Source organism: Mus caroli, unplaced genomic scaffold (assembly GCF_978045245.1).
Source record: "Mus caroli unplaced genomic scaffold, Mus_caroli_1 scaffold_17, whole genome shotgun sequence".
In the NCBI taxonomy this organism is placed as follows: domain Eukaryota; kingdom Metazoa; phylum Chordata; class Mammalia; order Rodentia; family Muridae; genus Mus; species Mus caroli.
Genome location: NW_028227272.1, coordinates 69,139,006 through 69,163,475, shown reverse-complemented (window position 1 = coordinate 69,163,475; position 24,470 = coordinate 69,139,006). Strand labels below are relative to the sequence as shown.

The 24,470-nt window shown below is 40.5% G+C and overlaps 1 protein-coding gene across 1 annotated transcript in view; it reads right to left on the bottom strand.

Annotated features, from left to right (window-relative positions):
* Positions 1-24,148, bottom strand: part of Robo1 (roundabout guidance receptor 1) — a 1,022,024-nt gene extending 997,876 nt beyond the window's left edge. Inside the window, exon 1 of the mRNA XM_029470376.2 lies at positions 23,944-24,148. The gene's annotated coding sequence lies outside the window, so the exon portion shown is untranslated. The remainder of the gene's footprint in view (positions 1-23,943) is intronic.
* Between the last annotated feature and the right edge of the window lie 322 nt (positions 24,149-24,470).

Sequence of the window (24,470 nt, the reverse complement as noted above, 5' to 3'; positions counted from 1 at the left end):
AGTGAAGATATTAGAGAAAGGACTGAAGGAGGTAAATGGGTTTGCAATCCCATAAGAAGAACAACAATATCAACTAACCAGACCTTCCAACCAAGGCGTAAACATGGAGGATGGAGGGACCCATAGCAACAGCTGTGTGTGTATATATATATATATATATATATATATATATATATATCCGAGGATGGCTTTTGTGGGGCATCAATGGGAGAAGAGGCCCTTGGTTCTATGAAGGCTCAATGACCCAGTGTAGGGGAATGCAAGGGTGGGAAGGTAGGAGTGGGTGGGTGGGGGCACACCCTCATAGAAGCAGGAGGAGGGGCATGGAATAGGGGGGCTTCTGGGGGGGAATCGGGAAAGGGGATAATATTTGAAATGTAAATAAATAAAATATCTCAAAAAAGAAAAAGATACCTGAGAAAGGGGTTTTACATCACTGCAAGGAAGTCCTGGGAACAACGCATTTTCTCCATCCTGGGCTCAGTCCAGGAAATGCTGCTGCTCCCATTCGGGTTGAGTATTCTCACCTTGAGTGACAAAATTAAGAGAACTCCTCACAGCTGTACTCATAATTCAAGCTACGCTAGGTAATTCCCCGGCGAGGCTCCCTTTTGAGGTGACTCCTTATTGTTCAACTGGACAGTCACAACTGCCCATCACAGCTTCCTATCATCAAAGAAACATATTCTAACTACACACAAAATAAGCGAAACAGACGAAATGGCAGCATCCATAATTACAAGAAATTATGACATCAATAATTTTGAATGTACACATTACAATAGTCAACTACTTACATGACTGGTACTTAATCTCGGTCTTGTACTAAAGCAGGACAGACAATATTAATTTGCTCATAATATTATTTCATCAATTGTGATTGAATGCCAGCACCGAAGAAAGCACTTAATAATGGGAAACCAAGCCATGAAAAATAGGAAACCAATTTCTTTGCATTTAACTCTTAGAGTTAAAGCATGAGATCCAGAATGTAGACAACAAACAATAAAAGATGCCATTTATTTTACCAACTCATTGTTTAAAAAATTAGAAGTATGAATCATAACAGATGTTCTTTGTGATTAAAAAAGAAATCCCACCTGTGGGATGACCTACTGTTGTTGCTGTTTTTTGTTTTTTTAAACAGTCCTGTCAGAAAATAAGTGATTCATAAAATCACCTGGCAGGGTTAAGCATGGGAACCATTTGACAAGCCTGTCAGACCTTTCCAGTTTACCAAATGATGAATGCCAGAAGGAATAAATTTGCTTCAATTCTTCATCTCTGGTGCCTTGGTAAGGATAATCATTTTTTTTACATCGTTTGATTTCCATTAATTATTCCTTTTGTCATCTGTCTTTGTTTCCTCGAACTTCCATAATCCCATTGGAGAGTAGCCTCTCTGCCACTTCTTGCTTCAAGAAAGAACTCAAATTCTTTTTTTGTTTCTCCAATGATTCCAGAAGAAAATGTTTCAGAGCACGCCTCTGGCTTGTTTCCCTGGAAATATCTCTAGAATAATTGAGTAAATTTAACACTCATGCAGGACTAGTTTCACTTTCAACTCAGCACTGTGCTCTCTCTGAATCCAAAAGGACTGCAATAAAAGATTTTCCCACATATAGAGAAAGAACTCACTGATATTTAAAGGAAATTTGAGGAAAGACACTAGAAAGCCATTAAAAGTTAAACAGTGGTTTAAAAAATCACAAAACAGAAATGACAAAATAAAATAGGAATTTTTTCAGGCACAGTACAGATGTGAAACAAATCAATGGTACCCAAGAAATCTTCAATATTCTCGCCACTTTAGCCTGCAGATCCAATTATCTGCAGACATTTTCTGTTCAATCATGCTGAGCTTATTCACCAACCCTCCGGTTAGAAAATAATAAAAGGTCTGAAGGTGCATCAACACTCATAGAGGAAGGGAAAGGTGTGAGAAGTGTAATCATTTTCTCTAGAGTTAGAAATAATAAACTGTTTGGGACTAGCAGGCTATCTATTCCCAAGCAGTTTGACTTATTAATACTAGGCTGTTTTTAGTTAATATATGGGTTGATATTTTCCAATGAAGTATTGTTATAAAACCCTAAGCTGATTGTAGTCTGGAGTAACATATAGAATTTTCTTTTCATTCATATAATTCATTCATTAGTACGCAATATTCTGCAGAATGCATTCGGAGGCATCAATTCACTGGATACTAGTTACTAAGACTCTATTAGAAGAGAGAGAGAGAGAGAGAGAGAGAGAGAGAGAGACCCACAATAAGGGGAATAAAATGTGACAAGCTATTACATTTTGTACCATTTATTTTTCTACTGAAAGTAGAAGAGAAAAATAGTTAATTTATTAGGATTTCTGTGCAAGTGAAGAGGAAACCACAAAAATATCATGGCTTAAAGTTTAGCATGAGCACTGTGTCTTCTCTTCTGACAGATATGTGGAGCATAAATAAGGAGATGCATACACAGTTGTCTTTGGTAACTGTGTATTGGTACCGGATGTCCATAGAACTGAAGGAGATAATGTAAAGTCTTATTATAAACACAAGCACTCACCATGGACCTGGCACAAAAGCCTGGTAGCTTTAAAAAAAAAAAGTCCTTCAGGATTCCTTTATTGAGATTCATTCTTGTCCCCCCCCCCTCCCTCTTCCAAGATGATGGAGTTGCTCAAAAAAAATTCAAGGCTAGATCAGGACATCTTTACATAAAAGTTGTAGACCAATCAACCATCTGGTGTTTTCTCAAACTGACAACCCTAAATTAGGGGAAGAAGACCCTTCAAACAGTTTAAAAATAGGAACCATCAAGGAGAGACTAGGCTTTAGCCCCAGACTTGGGATAGGGGAGGCTCACAGGAATTAAATGAGGGTATCTTATCCAAGATACTTAGCAGTAGGGACCTCTTCTGGTTTCAGGCAGGACCCACAGTGGAGAGGACACCAACCCACCCACAAAACTCCCCACCGCAAATTTTGTGCTGCCTAAAAGAAATTCAGGGATGGAGCAGAGACTGAAGGAAGGACAATGAATAACTGGCCCAACTTGAAACCCATCCAATGGGCAAGCACAAATCCCTGACATTATTAGTGATACTCTGTTAGGCTTGCAGATAGGAATCTAGTACAACTGTCCTCTGAGAGGCTCTACCCAGCAGGATACTGAAAAAGATGCAGATACCCCCATCCAAACATTGAATGAGACTCTGATGGAAGAGTTGGGGAAAGGATTAAAGGCCCTGAACACCTGGACTGGATAGAAACTCCTCAGGAAGAACAGTGAACTAACCTGGATCCCTGAGAGCTTTCAAAGATTGAGCTACCAATCAACCAAAGAACATACACAGGCTGGACTGAGGGACACAGCACATATGTAGCAGATGTGCAGCTCAGTGTCTATGGCTGCCTTATATGGCAGCAGTAGGAGAGGATGTGTGTAATCCTGCATGTGTGGGGATACTCATGGATGGGACCCACCCTCTCAGAGGAGAAGAGGATGGTAGGTGGATAGAAGGACTCTGTGAGCTGGGACTGGGAGGGAGGGCAGCACTAGGTATATAGTTAAATAAATAAGAAACGTAACTAAGAGAAAAAGACAACAGAATAGTTAAAATATAATTATGCTGAAATACTTACTTACCTTAATATAAGCATTATTACTAAAAGCAGTCACCTGTATTTTCAATAGACTTGGTGTAATAATTCACCATGAGAGTGTGTATACAGGAAAGTAAAATGTATTAAGTTGCCAACATATCTGTGTACTCTAAATGTGTTCAACAGTACCTCGGGGATATACTCGCCATTCTAGGAGAAAACACCACCTAGTAAGACATTGAACACACGTGTGGGTGGTTTCTGCCTCCATGCCCCAGAGGAAGAGTAAATGAAATATAGCTGTGTGTGATACAGTGTGCCAGACTTACATTTGTGAGACTCCCATGTGAATGTTTATTTTTTTCTGTTAAATCTCAGTAAGTTATTGTCTGTCTGGAATTTATTCTTTACTATGCACCTCAATATACGGGCAAAATCTGAATCAGTCATTAGTTTTCTCTACTTAAATAGAAATTCCATATACTATTAATGCTTTCAGTGATTATTTTTCATTTTGAAATAGAAGAGTTATTATATTATTGGTATAATTCACTATTAAAGATAAATACATCCCATATGAAATATATAATAATCTTATAGCACAACAATCTAAATGTAGGACAATCATATTGATTAGTAGAAAACTAGATGACCAGTTTTTAAATTTAAATATAAGAAATAAGGCCAATAAAACAAAACAGGTAAAATTTCTTTTGTATGGCTGAATATTTACATAAGTATTATAATGTAGGCAAACTATCAATCATAATTAGAGTCCAAAATACATAAAATCAAGGTGAAATGGAAACTGGAAACACATTAGGGTCAAATTAAGAATTACTGAAAGCTGTCTCTCCCCACATCCCCTCCCTCCCTGCTCTGCAAGCACACGTGGTTACTGTCACTCAGATTCCCAGCTGCCCCTGTCTGCCTGCAAAACTTAGTCTATTTCCATTCCCTAGGGAGGTCTATTCATCCTCCCAGAACTCTTCTCTTTACATGAAGTTTCAGAATCTGTGAATCTATCTTGATCATCATTTATTTAACAGCTAATATCTGCTTCTAAGGGAATACATACCTATTTGGATAGCCAGGAACCAAAAACTCAATAGCCCAGAGATCAAAGATAGAACCAAACATGACTAGCCAAAATAGATGATAGATAGATAGATAGATAGATAGATAGATAGATAGATAGATAGATAGATATCATTGAAATGATTCCTTATGATATTCTGCTATACTCATAGATTTGTGTCATGTCCAGAGATGCCTTCCCAACAGAAGATGGGAGCCATCACAGAGAACAACTACTAGTCATGTTGAGTAAAACATGAAATTGGAGGTCTCCATTATGTCACTCCCCTAGTGACATAATGAAGATCAAGGAATCCCAACAGAAGGTAGGAAAGAAGGTAAGTCCATGGGGAGAGCAATGGTGTCAGCCAGCCAACCCACCCCCACTCTGGAACTCCCAGGGACTGAACCACCAACCAAAAAGTATACATGAAGGGACCCCATAGCTCTGGCCACATATGTGTCAGAGGATGGGCTTGCTGGACATAAGTGGGGGGAGTAGTCCTTGGGCCTGAGGGGGTTCGATGTCCCAGTATAGGGGGACACCAGGGCTGGAAGGTGGGAGTGGGTGGGTCTGGGAACACCCTCATAGAATCAGGCAGAGGGAGGATGGGATGGGGGATTCCAGAGGGGAGACCTGGAAGGGAAGGATAACATTTGAAATGTAAATCAAGAAAATATTCAATAAAGGAGAGAAGAGTGTTTTTAATCGTCGTCATCATTGAACCAAGTATATATATAAACAGTAGACTCAGGCATGTATATGGACTATTGCACAGAAATGTATAAATGAAGGGCAAATATATTTTTTTCTTAGTAGAGAAGGTAGAATGTTTTTTAAATTATTTCTTTTATTTGGGGTATTATAATATAATCACCTAAGTTTCACCTTTGCTCGCCTCCCTGTAGACCTTCTTATATGCTTCTCTATGCTGTCTTTCAATCTCGTGGTCTCTATTTTTCCCATCTATATCAGTGTAATGGTTATATTCCCGTAATCTTGTTTTCTACAGCAATGTGGATGAGTTTTCCTAGGCATTGAAAATCCGATTATTCGGGTCTCAAAGTACTTTTTCCCCTTTACTCAAAGGCTCAGTGCAGACAGCTAGAGCTTTAGACACCATTGTATTTCCCACTTTTATTTTTCCCAGAAGAAAACTGCACTGCTTCACTGTTAGAATATAGGAGCTGTAATATTGGCAACAGTGCTCAAAACATTCAATAATACAAGAAACCAGCCATCCATTCAACAAAGATAAGAATTTAATTATCACCTGTGTGCCAGACACTGTCCTATGTGCAGAGGTTACAAATAGAAATGATACGTGCTTCCTATTTTCCAGTTAGTAGTCTTAGCTCTAGGGAAGTCAATGATTTCCTATTTGGTATAAGTTCTTTGATTATAAAAACATGTTGAGAAGCCTAGCTTCTATTTCTGCCTGGCAAACTACAGAAATATTTGATATGCATGTCTCATGTTACATGGATCAGCTTTCCAAGAATAAAAGGAAAACAAAGGACATTTAGTTACTCTACTCTGAGGGGAAAATATGAAATGACAGAGTGCTGATAAGTTTTATATATATTCTACTATGAAATCATTCAGCACATGTATTTTGAATAACGTCCAGTATAAATCACTCTGCTAACAATGGGAAAACAGTGAATTAGATAGCCTTTTCCTCTTCTTGGATGCTAGTAGCCCAGTAATAAGACAAATACAGAATAAATATGGTGAGTATATTTCTCAGAAAAAAATGACAAACAAAGAATAAATGAATGAATGAAACAAAGAAAGAAACAATGAAAGAAAGTAAAAGGGCTTTGGAAAGCTTTGCACAGTTTCATAATATAGAGAACTTCAGAGGAGTCAGGAAATTAGGTGAGGAGAAAAGCTGGTTTCAAGGGTTGGAGAGACTCATACATTTTACCAAATTGTTCAAGAAGAGACTCAAAATTACAGAAATGGAGGTTTTATCATAAAAGGCTTAAAGGAGTTTGTGGAGCTTGCTTCCAGAGGTTCTAAAGAGTGCAGAGAAAATTGAAGAAGCATGTCAAAATTATCCCCGACTGATTTAACTATGCTAAATATCTTCAGTCTAAATAGAGACAAGGGTCTTCATATCTGCTATTGTGAGGTCATAGTTAGCGGCAACCAGGCACAACAGATTATTTCAAGAAGTTTAATTTAAAAGGAGCCACAGGTGGGGGTGGTAACTAGGTGTGCTAGGTTATGTAGTTTGAGAGGAGTAGATTATGAAATTTTTACTAGAATGAAGTACTTATGACAAGAGAAGCAGCCACTTCCTATGACAAATGGGCAGTAGGGATGAAAATGGAAGGAGCACACCACTGTGACTATGGTTCACTATGAAGGGAAGATTAAGAATGGCTTTCTTTTTCTGAGAAGAGACTGTAGCAGCAGGGGTTACGGAGGATGGAAGCAAGGGATCAAGCAGTAGGGACACAACCAGAGGAGCTGAAGAGCCTGACTGTGTGGTTCTCTTTATTTGTTGGGAGTAGACTTTACATCCACTCATGTCACCATGTCCCTTTCAGATGCAGAACTTTTCTCTCTAGAGCTACCCATATAAGACCAGATAGAACACGTGTCTGTTGATAGCCATGCCTTGCACATCCTGGGAGGCTAATTAGTAGAATGGAAGAATTTCAGAATAAATGAAAAACAACATTACAGGAATCAAAGGAAAACTACCATAAAGGATAGAAGCATCCTCCTAGCAGGGAGCCCCATGGCTTCTTTCTCTTCTTCTTTTTTTTTCTTTTTTTTTTAATTTTTAATATTTTTATTACATATTTTCCTCAATTACATTTCCAATGCTATCCCAAAAGTCCCCCATAGCGCCCTCCACTTCCCTACCCACCCATTCCCATTCTTTTGGCCCTGGCATTCCCCTATATTGGGGCATATAAAGTTTGCAAGTCCAATGGGCCTCTCTTTCCATTGATGGCCGACTAGGCCATCTTTCGATACATATGCCGCTAGAGACAAGAGCTCCGGGGTTCTGGTTAGTACATCATGTTGTTCCAACAATAGGGTTGCAGATCCCTTTAGCTCCTTGGTTACTTTCTCTAGCTTCTCAATTGGGAGCCCTGTGATACATCCAATAGCTGACTGTGAACATCCACTCCTGTGTTTGCTAGGCCCCGGCATCGTCTCACAAGAGACAGCTATATTTAGCTTTCTCTTCTTCTATTGGTTTCCTTTTCCTCTAAAATAGCGGAAGATACTTCCTGAAGACTGAGCACATGGAATCAAAGACCAGAACTGAGGACAGGTAAAGCTTTGCAACTTGGACTCTAGCTCTATAAACTAAGGTAAAACATAAAATATTATTCATAAATGCATCGCCTCAAAGTATAGTTCTACACAAACTATAAAAAAATCATCTTTTCATTGATACACTGCAGTACTTCCTCATTCTCTCAAAAGAGTTAGAACATTATATTATATAAATTAATAAAGTTGGATCTTTTTTCCATCTTATGGGTCTTCAGCCTAATTTAATTATATAGAAATGAAATGGTAATAATAATAATAATGATAATATTAATAATAATAAACAAAATTCACCCAATGTATTTCTTGTCTAGAAGACAGTTCATCTTCATGGTCAGAACACAGTGCAAGAATAGAGTCATGTAAGGGGGTTCCTGAGTGTCTGTGAGACAATACCAAGAAAACAAAAGTCTTGTGACATCAGTTTCTTCAAAACCATGGATTTGTTCTTGGAATGTGCTTCTGTGTCAGCTGTAGTGATCCTGTCAGCAGACAGGAGTGATTTTCCTTCAAATTACTCATTACAACTGGCTTCCCTTATTTGTTTAGATTCCTCCTTGAAAAAGCATGGTTTATGGTGTATGCTGCTGGCCTATCATGTGTGGCTTGCCCTTGGGACTGTACATTTGACTCATGCAGCTCCTAGTAACCCTCAGAGGATAAACAGTCTGATGTTCTGAGTAAAGCTGGCTACTGCTTGAGATTTTACACTGCCTCGTTTATTGGCTCCATTCTCCCATGTCACACGACCTCTATGTTCTCTGGCTGTAGTGTGATAAGTATTACTGTGGTGGAGCGTACAAAGGATAACAAATCTCAAAGAGTTTTTTTTTTTTCCTTTCATTATTTGTGAAGGAAGGTTTCTGTAAAAGTTCATTGGCACCTGCACTGGAAGGGTGAACTAGAGCAATGTTGTGAAAATGTGAATCATTAAACCAAGGGGACAAGGTAGAAGAAAAGAATGGATGTGGCTGCAGCATTTATATCTCCAGCACAGTTATTATATTTACAGACAACCCATGCTTGTCATGCACTGCTTGCATCAGCCCAGAGGTGGGCCAGGGAACAGATGCGCCATAATCTGCAATTCCCGATATCCGCATACATTTGTGTCAGTGTAGTAATCCCATTTGATCACCTTCATCTTTGATCTGCCAGCTTTCTTGGGCAGATGGCTAAGGCATTCCCTTATTGGCCACTTTGTGTCAGACCTAACAAGATGTTCTCCTGAGGTTTCAGGACTACTTCATGACATCTAAGTTTGCATTTGTTTCTTCTCCAAACATCATTTATTCCTAAACCGCCCTCTGACTTCAGCAGGTCCTGTATTCAAAAGCACAATCTATTGATTCAGTTCATTCCTGCTGCTGAATATGCTTGTTTCGCCCTGACTATCTCAAAGAGAACGTTGTATGCAATTCATTTTCCATAAAATCCACTATTGACTTAATGCATTTATCCTAATATTAATAGGAAGAGCAATTATGGTGCTCTGTTTAAAATGAACATTTTAAAGGCATTGAGAGGATGTACTAAAATAGAATTTTTTTTCTAAAGGAAAATGAGTACCTGGTAAGTTTTTTTGACAGCATTGCTTTTTGTTCTAGAAAAATATATAATAGGATGAAAGTCATTATTGTTAACTCTGCAATTAATTGCACTTATGTGGTTGTGCAGTCGTCCTAAGGCTTTCTTCATCATCTCAAACTGAGAGCCCATGGATAACAGATAAAAATCCTCCAGCATTGTCCATTTACTGCCATCGTTTTGTTGTTGCTTATGTCCCTTATTATTTTAAATATTTTATTAAATAGAATCACACAACATCTGTCTGACCTATTTCATTTACCATAATACTTTAATTATCAGAATTTCACTCCATTTTAAGACTGAATTAAAGTTTCTGCCATGTAACATACCATATTCATTTATATGTGCATCAGCAGCAGACCTTGGATTGGTTCAGCACTTGGGCTGTTATGAAATATGCCAAAGGTTTCTTTGTAGTTGGTTTGGCCTAAGGCTGCTTATATTATAATGTTAATTTTGGGCCCCAAAACTGCTTACACAAGTGTCTGCATGTAAGACCTCAGTTGGTTCCAATTGCTAAATAAAGATGGAAGCACTGGCTGAGCAGGACAGACAGAGGTGGAACTTTGAGAATTTTCAGGGCTTGGGAGCAAGAGAAGGGAGAGAAGAAGATCCACCATGCAGGGAGAAGGAGAGGAGAGATGCCATACCTGGGAATAGTAGAGGAACCAGGAGAATTCGGCCCAGTTAGAAAGCCCTCTGGGTCCAGAGCACTGGAGATAGGGATAGATTTAGTAAGGGATAACTAGGGATTACCAGCAGGAGGTGGATTAACTGCAGGAAGTGGTCCACCTATTGCAAAATTTAAAGCATATCAAAATATGAATGCTGTGTGTGTGTCTGCCATTCAGGAACCTAGTCCATTGAGACAGGTACACATAGCCGGAATTCATTTTTAAAATATTTAATTTAACATTTCTTGGTACATTTCTATGGTTCCAGCCATTCGGGATATTGAGGCAAGAGGGTCTCAACTGTAGAAAGAGAATGCATAGCATAACTAGGCCTGATTTCTCATAAGAAATGCAGGAAGCTGTGGGTAGAGCTCTGTACTACAGTGTATATTCTAGGCCCTGGTTTAGATAAAACAAAAAATTAAAATAGAAAACATTTGTAGGTCTAATTTAAAAAAAAAAAAAAAAATATATATATATATATATATATATATATATATATATATGCTGAGATTGATTGACTGGAAATGAATTAGGGACCAGAGAAGGTGTGGAGGGGTAGAAATTATATAAATACATAGGACTGAAGCCCTGAGGGCCAGAAGAAAGAATGGAAACAGGCAACCTCAGGTGGTAGGAGGTAGGGGGACCCTCTAGAATGTACCAAAGACCTTGGAGGTAAGACTCTCAGAGCTCAAAGTGGGGACCTTAGATGAAATACCTTCAGTGGGGAGAGGGAACTTGTAGAATTTACCTCCAATAGAAGACAGGGCATCAAGTGGAGGAATGGGATAGCCATCCCACAGTCAAAAACTCTGACCCAGAATTGTTCCTGTCTGAAAGAACTATAGGGACAAAAATAGAGAAGAGACTGGGGAGAAGGAGGTCAGTGACAGGCCCAAATTGGGATCCAGCTCAAGGGGTGGCCCCAAGACCTGACACTATTACTGAAGCTATGGTGTGCTCACAAAAAGGGGTCTATCATTACTGCCCTCTTAAAGACCCTACAAGAAGCTGAAAGAGTCAGATACAAACATTTACCCACAGACAATGGACAGACGCTGGTGAGCCCTGTGGTTAAATTAGGTAAAAGCTGGAAGAAGCTGAGGAGGAGGGCAACCCTGTTGGAGGACCAGTAGTCTCAACTAACTTGAACCCCAAGAGCTCTCAGACAGTGAGCCACCAACCAGGCAGCATATACCCACTGATATGAGACCCCAAACACATACAGTATAGGACTGTTGGCCTGGACTCAGTCAGAGAATATATCTCTAACCCTCAAGAGACTTGGAGCCCCAGGGATTGGGGAGGTCTGGTAGAGGAGTGAGGGTGTGGGGACATCCTGTTGGACATGGGGGCAGGAGGTATGGGATGTGGAACAGTCAGGGGGTGGACAGGCAGGGGGATAAAATCTGGAAAAAAAAAGGATGAAAGAATAAATAAAAATGAAAATAAGTAAACATCTAAAAGTAAAGAAAAACAGACGTCATCTATGTTTTGGTTTGGAATGTCACCAAAGCCATGTTTTAAATACTTCTTCAAAACAGAAACATTTCAAGGTTGAGCTGGGGAGAAATGCTGGCTTCATGAAGACACTGCTCTATCCTGTGTAGTAGCCCATTGAAGCTTTCAGAATTGAAATGACTATGGGAGTTTATGCAACCTGAGGGAGAGAAGGCCTAACTGAATGAAGCAGGGCATTATGGCCATGATTTTGTAGGTTCTATTTCCCTAGATCCCTATTTGTCTATTGATGTGTTTCTTTCCTGGCTATTGGAATGTGAGCAGCATACTCTATCATGCATACTATCATTATGATGCATGTCACACTATACAGCCTGAAAGAGTAAGACCCAGTTATGAAATCTTGAGCCAAAGTTTTTTTTTTTTTTTTTTCTAATTTCAGACTTTTTAAAAGCACTTTGTCAGGGCAATGAACACCTGAAGCCAGTGGATAGGGAGTGGTTATGGGAGAGAGGGGAGGTAGAGGGTAGCTGAGAGCAGTGGAAGGAGGGGAAACTGTGGTTAAGATGATTATGTGAGAGATGAATCTATTTTCAATGTTGAGAAAGGAAAAAGCTGCGGACCCAAAGTACATTTCACATGGCTAAGTCATTTCAATTCTAGACGTATCTAAGAAATTACTAGGCACCTGCATAATGAGATGTGTAGTAATATTGTTACATCAATTTTCATACTGAAAAATGCAAATGTCTAAGAAGGAGAATGGGAAATACAAATTGTAGTACATGTGTTATGTTCAACACTATAGAGTAATGAAAATGTATGAAGTAGGTCTTACCTAAAACATCTAAAGTATGAGAAAAAAAAATATTCCTTTTAAAATTGAAGCTTAATTAAGTATTTTAGTCACACAGCACTCAATGCTATTTAAAGTTTTTCTTAGGACACAGAGATCTCATAACATAAAATCTTGTAGGGGATTACATAAATGGCTTTGTGGTTAAGAGGACCCAACTTGTGTTTTTAAATCTCATAGTTATCTCTAATTCCAGTTCAGAGTATTCCATGTCTTTGACCTGAGCCTGCTTGATGTGTACATACACAAACACAGACATACATACTTACACATAATGAAAAATCATAACAAAGTAAATATTTGAAAATGCAAATCTCTTGAGAAAAAGATTATATTCTGAGATTCCCGATAGAATAAGCAATCTAGAAGAGTGGACAGGACACTTGGTTTTATATTTACTACCTTAATATTTAATGAGGGTAATAAGTACAGACATGTATCACCTCTCCCTTTGTAATCAAAGTGTCATGATATAAACGTTCCATAAACTTAAAACTCCAAGTTCACTGAAGGGTGATACCTGAACTCAAATACATGATTTTCATCAGGAACCATAGAATCTCTGCCATTTAGAGGCATGCCTTTTAGATTCAAGTCTGGAGCCATGCCAGAAGGGAAGGTGCTGATCTGGATCATAGTAATGACATCAATTCTTCTTTGTTTTTATATTGTTTAGTTTTTGAAGCATAATACTCCAGAAAGACAAGGTTCCAGTTCTCTGAAAGATATAGAAGCCTGTGCTATAGCTCTATCCTGAACTCCATATTGTTGTGTCTGAGCTGATGAGCAACTGTTGTGACAAACACTATGTTCCTGGTTACATCAGGAACATTCATTGAAGTGTGGAGTCCAAGGACTTGTCACATATATTCAAATCTAACAACTAGGGCACATGGTTTGGTTGCCCATGGTCTGATGTTTGATTTAAGCTTTTATAGCTTACAGCCCATTACCATACACAGGGTGACTTATGGAGAATAATCGCTTCATTCCTACACTCTGCACCCTGAGATAGAGGCAGTATTAGACAGTCTAAAGAAGGCTTTCTTAGATAATACTATTCTCACATATGTGAAGAGGTACACACATGAGCTTGCTATTACTTTTGCTAGTGTATTATGTGTGTCTATGGAACTCTGGCCTCTTGAATTACTCATCTCTCCGAATTTTCACCCTTGTTACACTACTGATTAGCTCAGGAAAACTCTTTATCTATCATCTATCTGTTTGTCTATGTATCTACCCATGTATCTATGTATCTATATATCTATGCATCTATCATCTCATTTCTATTATTTTTGAGCTATGGACTGACTCTTTAGCTGGATTGACTTAGAGTTACTTTGTATAACTATTGGTGAACTTCACCCTGCATCAATATGCCAATTGTCGAGACTACAAATATAAGAACTTGCCCTCATCCACAGCTTTAGATGTCAGTATTTCAACTTTGAGAAGATACTCATTAGTAACACTTATCATACTCTTGATGGAAATTTATAAAATAAATGTTATACTGTTTCGGGATCATTTCTAGAACAAATAAAAAAGGGAAAAATACTTAAATCTATTTTCAGTACATAAAGATCTTTCCAGAATAAGCAATAATTTTGCTGCAATCACAATGTAAGCTAGAAAATGAGAACTATTTGAGGAAAAGCCCCAACACATAATCAAAAAAACACGAAAAAAGAAATGTCTCAAATATTTAAGTAGATACAAACTAATTTAGGATGAAGATGAAGAGAACAATTTGAAGTTTAGATCATGAGATCTGAAGGAGTTTACATTTCATCATTTGAATAGAATGTAGCTTTTATAAACTCAGGAACATGACTTCAAGGTCCAATGGTGGGATGGAGGCTATGCAATCCTTACCATGGAAGATAAAAGGGAATGGGGTAGGCCTATGGGAAAAGAGCCATCATGAAGCATCCAAAAGCATAATGAATCACACCAAAGGACAAGGTAAAAGTGGATTTGTACAGGTATATGATAAATTCTTTAGAGACTATAAATTCGAGTAGAAAGAATAATTTGTCAAGAATACTGGATGTTGCTTTAAGACTTTAAAGCTAAGTGGTTTGCTTTAAGTCAGTTTCTTTGAATACTTGAGGAACTTTTCCATTTCTAGTAGATACTTTGGAATACAGGTGTGGCAATAAGCAGCAAAGCACAGATTAAAATAAAGCTTTCACTTGGTTATTGAACCTCCCCCCAAAATGTTTTATGGCATCTGGGTTCCTATGGGCAACAAGGAAAAAATCAACTCTAAATACAGAACTATGATGAACACATGAAAAGTTAGAGCTGATCAGTAGTCTATGCAAATAATAACTGATTTAGAAATTCAGAATTCGCAACATGTGTGAGTTAGCACAATCAGAGAAATCTCCTGGTAAAAGAAGAACCTAAAGAATAGTCATACAAATGTGCCAGGTTTGAGAAGGGAAGCAAGATATGTTCTGTATCGCTGGATTCAGTGATAGGGACAATTTCTGACATACTCATTTCCCTGGTAGGGTTCAACTTTTAGAATCATGACACAGATTAAATGATATAGTAGGATTTACTAGAGAATTAGCCAACTGCCTGTGAGATTTTGGCAATGATACTCTTTTAAAAAGATTGGTCTTGTATAAATACAAATATTGTTCTGTAAATTAAAGGATATTTAGGGTATCTTGAATTGTGTAGAATTAGAAGTAAGATACAAAGACTTGTCACACTCTTTAAGAGGGAAAATAAAACGGTACAGTTAGTTCAAACAGTTGATTCATTTAAAAGCAGTATGTGAGGAGGGTAGAATAAATCAATGATAACCTGGTGCGGGAGGATTCTAACTAGCCTTCCACTCTACAAAGGATAAATTGGCTGCGAAAGAAAGTCAAGAAATAACACCCTTCACAATACTCACAAATAATATACAATATCTTGGTGTAACTCTAACCATGTATCTTAGTTAGGGTTGTACTGCTATGAGTAGATACCATGATCAAGGCAAGTCTTATAAGAACAACAGTTTATTGGGGCTGACTTTTGATTCACAGGTTCAGTTAATTATCATCAGACAGGCAGGAGCATAGAGGCATCCTGGCAGGCATGGTGCAAGAGGAGATGAGAATTCTACATCTGCATTTGAAGGCTAACAGAATACTGACTTCCAGTCAGCTAGCATGAGGGTCTTAAGCCAACACTCACAGTGACACACCTACTCCAAAAAGGCTATACTTCCTAATAGAGCCACTACCTGGGTCAAGTATGTACAAAGTATCACATTCCACTCCCTGGACCTTATACACTTGTTCAAACATATGAGTCTATGGGGGTCATACCTAAACATAGCATAATGCAAAATACATTTAGTCTAACTTCCAAAGTTCCCACTGTCTATAGAAGTCTCAACAATGTGAAAAGTCCAAAGTTCAACATCTCTTCTGAGATTCATCCAATCACTTAACTGTAATCCCCAAAGCAAAACAGGAAACCAGCTGAGCAAACTCCAAACTCTGTATCTCCATGTCTGATGTCAAAGCAGTCTTTAGATCTCCGATTCCCTTTTCATCTTTGTTGACTGCAGCAAACTTCTGTTCCCTCAGCTTCATTCCCTGTTTGCAGCTTTTCTCAGCAGAGCCCATGTCTCTGAAATCTCCAATATCTTAGGATTTCCAAGACAACGTCAATGTTACAGCTCCTTGATGCAATGTATGGGATCCACACATGATATTCTCGGATTCCTCCAAAGAGCTTGTGTCACATCTTCTGCTCTGCCTTCTGTAGATCAAAGCTCAGGTTGATCCACTCCACTGCTGCTGCTGTTCTTGGTGATCATCCCATAGCACTAACATCTCCAATATTTTCGGGTCTTCTTTTGCAACTAGGCTTTACCAATAGCCTCTCATAGGTGCTCATCAGACTGACAACTCTTACCGCTTCAATCCCTGGCTGTCAACTGCAACTGTAATTGCACATTCACCAATGGCCTTCCATGGCCTCTTATAGTACCAAGCCTCATCTGCTTTTCATGACCCATTCATGTCTTCAAAACCAGTACCACCTGGGTAACTCTTACACATTACCAAGTACAGTTGCAGCACTAGGTACAACCTTGACTATCTCTGGAGCACAGCTTCTTTGTGTTTCCAGAAACCACTTCCCAGAAGATTTCACCTCAGTGATGCTGGTCTCTTCTTAATCATCACTAATTTCTTAGCTCCAGTTAACCAGCAGTAGCCCCTTCTATTCACTCTAAAGCCAGAACCACATTGCTGAAGCTGCTGAGTGCTGCTGCTTGCAGGAGCTCAAACATTGCCCCCTAGTTCTATTACATTTTCATCAGTTTTCTGTTTTCCAAGGCCTTTCCAGCCTGAGCTTGGCTGCCCTAGATCTTGCCATGTAGATTGACCTAGAGCTCAGAGGTCTAAATGACTGTCTCCTGGGATTAAAGGTTTGTACATCCATGCCTGGACCTAAGTTTAGGTGGGTAGGATCTTGCCCCAAAGTCTCACTCCCTTAATCTGCTGTCTCGTAGAGCACAGGATTCAGCTCCATTTCACTTCCTGGTGCCCCTTTAATGGTCAAACCATATATTTTATATTATTCCTTTCTAAGCTTGCTGTGCTTGTTCAAAATGTTCTTCATAAGACTTAACCAGAGAACAAAGTCTCTGCTGGGCATTTCTGAGACTTTCTTTGTCAATCCAATTAACATAAATCTCTTTACCTTACCATCACCTAGACTCTTCAGATAAGGGCAAAAAGCAGTCACATTCTTCACCACAATACCACAAAACAGTCTCTACACCACATACTGAAATTCTTCTCCTCTAAAACCTCTTGGTCCAGGTCTGAACAGTTCAAATTACCCTCAGCAACAAAATCTTCCATATTTCTTACTAGTATGGATCATTAAGCTCCACTTAAAGTATTCCACTGCTTTCCAAATTCAAAGTCCCCAAATCTACATTTTCCAAACAAAAGCATAGTCAAACAATATCCTAGTCCTGGTACCAACTTTTATCTTAGTTAGGATTTTACTGCTGTGAACAGATACCATGACCAAGGGAAGTCTTATAAAATCTTATACTGGAACCAGGCTACACCTACTAATAGTGCCACTGCCTGGTCCAAGCTTATACAAACCATCACACCAAGCAAGGGAAAGATCTGCATGGAAAGAAAAACAGTCCCCGAAGAAAGAAATCAAAGACCTCAGAAGATGGAAAGATCTCCCATGCTCATGGATAGTTAGGATTAACCTCACAGAGATAGAAACAGCAATTCTCAACTTTATATGGAATAACAACAACAACAACAATGAGAATAGAGAAAACAATTCTCAATAAAAGAACTTCTGGGGAGAATCACCATCCCTGATCTCAAGCTCTAATACAGAGCAATAGTGGGGAAAAAAATCACATGGTATCAGACAGGTCAATCAAAGGAATAGAATTGAAGACCCAGTAATAAGCCCACACCTATGGACATTTGATCTTTAACAGAGAAGCCAAAACCATAAAGTGGGGGGGAAAAAAAAAAGAAAGCAGCTTCCACAAATGGTGCTGGTTCAACTGGTGGTCTGCATGCAGAAGAATGCAAATTGATCAACATTTATCACCTTGTACAAAGCTCAAGTCCAAGTGGATAAAGAACATCCACATAAAACCAGATACACTGAATCTAATAGAAGTGAAAGTGGGAAATAGCCTCTAACTCAATGGCAATGTGCAAAATTTCCTGAACAGATCACCAGTGGCTCAGGATATAAGATCAACAACTTTAACAAATGGGACCTCATGAAACTGAAAAGCTTCTATAAGGCAAAGGCAATGTCAATAAGAGAAAACAGCAAGCTACAGATTAGGAAAATATCTTCACTAACCCTATATCTGATAGAGGGCTAATATCCAAAATCTACAAAGAACTCAAGAAGTTAGATGCCAGAAAACCAAATAACCCAATTTTTAAAATGGACTACAGAGCAAAATGGAGAATTCTAAACTGAGGAATCACCAATGGCCTAGAAGTACCTAAAAAACTGTTCAGCATCCTTAGTCATCAGGGAACTAATGCAAATCAACATGACCCCGAGATTCCACCTCATATCAATCAGAATTGCTGAGATAAAAACCTCAGGTGACAGCAGATGCTGGCAAGGATGTGAACAAAGAGGAACACTCTTCCATTGCTGGTGCAATTGCAAACTGGTAAAACCACTCTGAAAATCATTCTGGCTGTTCCCCAGAAAATTGAATATAGTTCTACCTGAGGACCCAGCTGAACTACTCTTGGGCATATACCCAAAAGATGCTCCACTTATCACAAGGACACATGCTCCACTATGCTCACAGCAGTCTTATCTTTGATAAACAGAAACTATAAACAACCCAGATGCCCCTCAATCGAAGAATGGATACAAAAAAGTAGAATACCACTCAGCTGTTACAATTGAGGACATTACAAATTTTGCAGGCAAATGGGTAGAACTAGAAAATATCATCCTGAGTGAGGTAACTCAGACCCAAAAAGACATACATAGTATGTACTCATTGATAAGTGGATAGTAACCAAAAAAATTCAGAATATTCATGATGCAACTCACAGATTATATGAAGTCTAATAAGAAGGACGGCCCAAGTGTGGATGCTTCAATCCCACTTAGAAGGGGAAACAATATAATCATGGGAGGCAGAGTGGGGAGGGACCTAGGTGGGAAAATGTAGGGAGAGAAAAAAAAAGAGGAGTAGAATCAGGTATTAGGGAGGGCAAGAGGGCTTGGAAAAATGAATAGAAATATGCAGCAGTGTTGGGTAGGGGACAGGGTGGTGAACCACTAGTAAGTCCCAGACACCAGAGATGTGGCAGGCTCCCAGGACCCAATGAGGATGACATTAGGCAAAATGCCTAACAGTGGAGAGATGGAAGCTGAAAGAGACAACCTCCAGTAGATAGACATGGCTACTAGTTGAGGGAAGTGGCCACCTACCCACCTCAAAATTTTTGGCCCAGAATTGTTCCTGTCTAAATGAAATGCAGGGACAAAAGAATGGAGACAACCCCAACTTGGGACCCTTCCCATGCGCAGGCACAAAACCTTGACATTATTACTGATGCCAAGATGTGTTTGAAGACAGGAACCTGACCAGATTGTCCTCTGAGAGGCTCTACTAGCACCTAACTGAAACAGATGCAGATATTTACAGCCAACCATTGATCTGAGTCAGGGGACCCCTATGGAAGAGTTAGGGGAAGGACTAAAGGAACTCAAGAGGATTTCAAGCTCATGGGAAGAACAACAATATCAACTGAGCAGACCCCTGAGAGCTCCCAGGGATTAAGCCCCCAAATAAAAAGCTTAAGAGAACTGCCTTGTCTGGCCTCAATGTGAGGGGATGTGCTTGGTCCTGTGGAGGCTTTATGCCCTAGAGAAGGGGGATGCTGGAGGGAGCACCCACCCACCTTCTTAGAGGTGAAGGGGAAGGGGATAGTGGGGGGGGGGCTGCAGGAGAGGGGACTGGGAAGGAGGACAACATTTGAAATGTAAATAATTAAATAACTAATGAAAAAATTCTTGCACATAAAAGAACTGAACAAACAGTAATATTTATTGTCAATTTTTATACCTACATGGAATTATTTCCAGGAATACTTTGGATTCCAGAACTCACTAATGTTCATGTTTATTAAATAGCACCATATCTTCATGTATGTATATACAACATGCAGGAATAGAATTCAGAAGTTCCCAAGGCAAACTACTGATATGCCTGAAGATAGATAAATCAGCTACCTTTCTAAGACCTCGGTTCCTTATAGAATTGAGAAAATTATCTGATTCCTAAAGCATTAATATATTTAGATACATGTGCAAAGGGATTAACAATAACAAAGCTCACTTAAGTTTGTAGGATGAGTGATTATATACCAACGTTATAATTTAGACTATTCTATAGAACCATGCTTTGTTCTAAACTTACATATTTTAGGAAAGAAAGTGAGAGAACTCAGTTGAGTTTTCTATGCTAAAGGAGCTTGCTTTTTGCCAGTGAATTGCTGGGACTTCGTCTCAAATTACATTTCAAATGGTGCAGTGCACCTGCTCATTTATCATGCTGCCAAGGCTTGGCTTTTGTGGCCTTGCTTTTTGCGCCCCCCTTCTATGCAGTGCCCTGAGTGGGCTAGCCTCCTATGGAAAGTCACATGTTAAATGTGGCTTAAATAAAAATAACCCTAATATATCAAGTATAGATAGGTGCCAAAGATGAGAATGCTGAGCAAAACACACAGCACTAGCTTCCAAATGCTGCACACCACACAGGAGGGCAGAGCCTCCCTTTCGTTTCTCATCAATGCTATTGCAGATCTGAATGGATCTAGTTATGCTGGAAATAAGACAATTATGTAGGAGAAAATGTTTGCCCTTGGGGAGACATTTGGATATTTATTCTGTATTTTTTGGGCAGTTTGGGGGTAAGGAAAAGTCAGCTTTCAAGCTCTGTGACTCCCCGGGCAGCTGTTGCATGACTGCTCTCACCCCCACCCCCGCCCATGATTAGCACAGTGCTACATCACAGGAAGCAACGAACCTTCTGTAGATATAGCCCAGGAGATGGCAATATGGGTTCAAGGACAGGGGAAGGGAAGGGAAGCAAAAGGGAGGAAGTGGGGAAAAGGCAGCAAACCTGTGATTAAAAGCTGTTTGCTAGAGTAAGCTTCCACCAGGGATCTGCAGCTGTGGTCCTGTGCTTCAATTCTGCAGATTGTACAAGGATAAATTGATTCATGGAGCAGGAAGATGTGCATAGAGACGCTAAGCTGACAGAAATCCAAAACCCATGGCAGTGACATGAAATGCATGCCTTCATGCGCATACACCTTTCATGTTTAGTCTTATATTCATCTTTGGGTACACAATAGATTTCTACTGAAGGAGCTATTATCAACTTAATGTTGTTCTGGATGGTTGCACCTGTGTTCTCTCTCTCTCTCCCTCCCTCCCTCCGTCCCTCCGTCCCCCTGTCCCCCTGTCCCTCTCTCTGTAGGGTTAAAGGAACACCCTTCATTGCTTCTGAACCTCAAAACAGAAAGCAAACAGGTCTTGGCTGGCAAACCCTGTATCCCACAAAAATGTCCTGGGAGGCTCCAAGTTGAAAATTCAGTTATCTGTGTGCTAGTTGTTCTTCAGATAGGCCAGTGGTTTCTCCAAGCACAGCCTCTAACACTATATCCTAATTCTCAAATAGCTAAAACAAAGAGGACACAGAATGGAGGGTAAATTCAGTGACGGTGGCTGGAATTAATCCTCAGTGTGTTCCAAGGAATGCATTACTTCTAAGTGTCCTTTATGAAAACTATTCTATAGTATACTTCATTCAGGCTCCCCTCCAGATTCTAATGTTCAGCGAATGGAGGGGCTGAAAATCACTGACCAAATACCCTCTAGCACTGCTTACACACTCTCCTCCTCTCCCTCTCCCTCTCCCTCCCCCCCCCTCACACACACACACACACACACACACACACACACACACACACACACACTCAGTCACCAATTTTACCAGTCCTTTGTAAGCCTTACAGCTTCATGAAGTTTTTTTTCTTTTTCTTTTTCTACTAGACAGATAGATACACAGGGGAATTTACAAGGTCGGGCACTCCCTGGTGAGGGCCTGAAAGGGTGGGAGGTGCTGAGGTCAGGGTTAAATGACACTGCAAAATGAAGCCTCTTGCCCTGCCTTCTCCTTCATCTACAGGAGTCTCTCCTGAGCTGCCGCATCTGGAAGCCTGCCTCTTCAATTTCTAGAGAGGGCAGGGACTGCATTTTAACGCCTCCACCCCCCATCTAAACCCATCCACCCTGAAAGAGCCCAGGAAAGCCCGACCAATGGCCTGGGTTGTTTCCTTTCTCTTCCTAAAATCTCAAGTGTTTTCTTTCTGTCCTCTTGGATAGTCCCCCTTTTGAAGGGCAAGTCTCCTAAGCTGCTTTGGTGCAATCTAGGAATCTTCGCGTAGCAGCATAGATTTCTCGGAGCCCCAGAATGAGAGAAAGGTGAAGAAGGCATTCTTTCTCGCAAAGCACTTGTCAGCCTGCAGCGGTGCCTTGCTACAATGGTAATCAGAGACCTTTATGCCCAGGTGCGAGCTCTCAGTGAATTTTATAGCGTGAGACTGCTGAACCAAGGCACCCTCCAACGCCCCGGAGCAAAGCAGATAGATTAGCAGTCCGGTCTGCAGCAGCGGGATGTTCACTAGAGCCTGCCCGCAACCCGCATTGGCTGCTCACAAGCCTCTCCCTATTGTGTCCGCAGAGATGCGGGACTGGCTAGCCCACTGGCGCCCTCGCCTCAAGCTCCTCTCTCAGGTCGGGGTGATCAGAGAGAGGAGGCAAGAGAGTACCAAGAGAAGGAGCTGAAAGGCCCCTAAGAGGACACCGCGCTTCATCGATAGCGAAGAGGCTCCTGGTCATCCCTGTAATAGGTTTTGCGGCTAAACGCCACCAGCCACCAACTGGAGCGCTTCCTGGCACGTCCTGAGAGTGAGGTTTTTGTGTGAGAAAGACGGGGTTCATTCATCTATCAGCTCTCCTTCTTCCCTCCTTTGCCTCTCTCACATTATGCGCACCCCCCCTCCCCTTCATGGTTTTGTTTTAATCCCCCATCTCCTCTACATTGCCACTACAGCTGGCTTCCAAGCCCAACGGTGCAGGTTGAAATAAGGGTCTCAATAAACTCTATCGCCTACATATCTCTAAGAGTTCAACACAATTCACCTAGCAACGCTTAATTCCAAAATCCCCACTCCCACCCATCCTCAGAGAATGCTTTCAAAGTTTGGGAGCCCCTCGGAGTATGCTTTCTGCATCTTTCCACATAAGACAAATCCTTGCGCTCAGAGACCCTTGGATCACGCAGCAAACTTGCCCAGTTCAAAGCCAGCAGGATCCTAAAAATTGGAACTTCCCACGAGGCAGTTCCCTTGTGTCCCCAAGAGACCTACAGACTGCACAGATGCTCTTCAAATAAAGATGAACCCAGCGGTACAAAACAGGCAAAAATCCAGAAACTTCTTTGTTAGGCAAGCACAGCTCGCTCATAAGAGACACCTGGATCAACTTGCAGGGCAACAAAACAAGCATCGCATCTCTGCGGGGAAACTTGTTGAATCCCGCCAGAGCTTAAGACTGCAATTTCCCATTCAGCCTGAAGGCTTTCGATGGTACCCTCCCCAAATCCCGGGTGCATCCCTCTGAATTTCTGGGCAAACTGCAGTCTCTTCCGCACCCAGACTCCACTCCCTTGACCATCATCGTGAAACCATGCGATCTCTTTCATGATTCCAAAGCCCGAGTTTCTTGCTTTGCAATCATTTGCAAGACTTACCCTTCCATAAGATTCTTTTCAGAAATCCAGCAGCTCCGCGATGCAGGCACAGCCCTCCAACTTTGCTCTGCAGAGAGCAGCCTCCCGAGTTTAAACGCAGCAAAAGCCTGTCTGAGACTTTTTCCAGTAAGAGTGAGGGGCAGGGAGAGAAGAGTCAGATTTCCTCTCGGTCTCAGCAGCCTGGAAAAATATTCAATCCTTCCTCAGTAGAGAATTCTTTCATACCCGTTATCTGTATTACTATTAATGCGCAGAGCACACGGCATTGCATACAAATAGGTCCAAGTGTGCGCTTCTATTGGTGGCTGCGGAGGCCCCTGGGTCCTAGCTCCATCTCTAAACTATACAGCAACACTCACGCAGCACGCAGCTTTGGAGACGCCAAGGGGAAAATGGATTTAATTGATTCGTTACCTTTGGTATTGTAATGCCTGCTGCGATGTTTAACCAAGGGGGGGGGGGGGGCTTCACATTTAAACTCCGGTCATGTGATCTATCATTTCATATCTGCTTTTAATTGTCTGTGG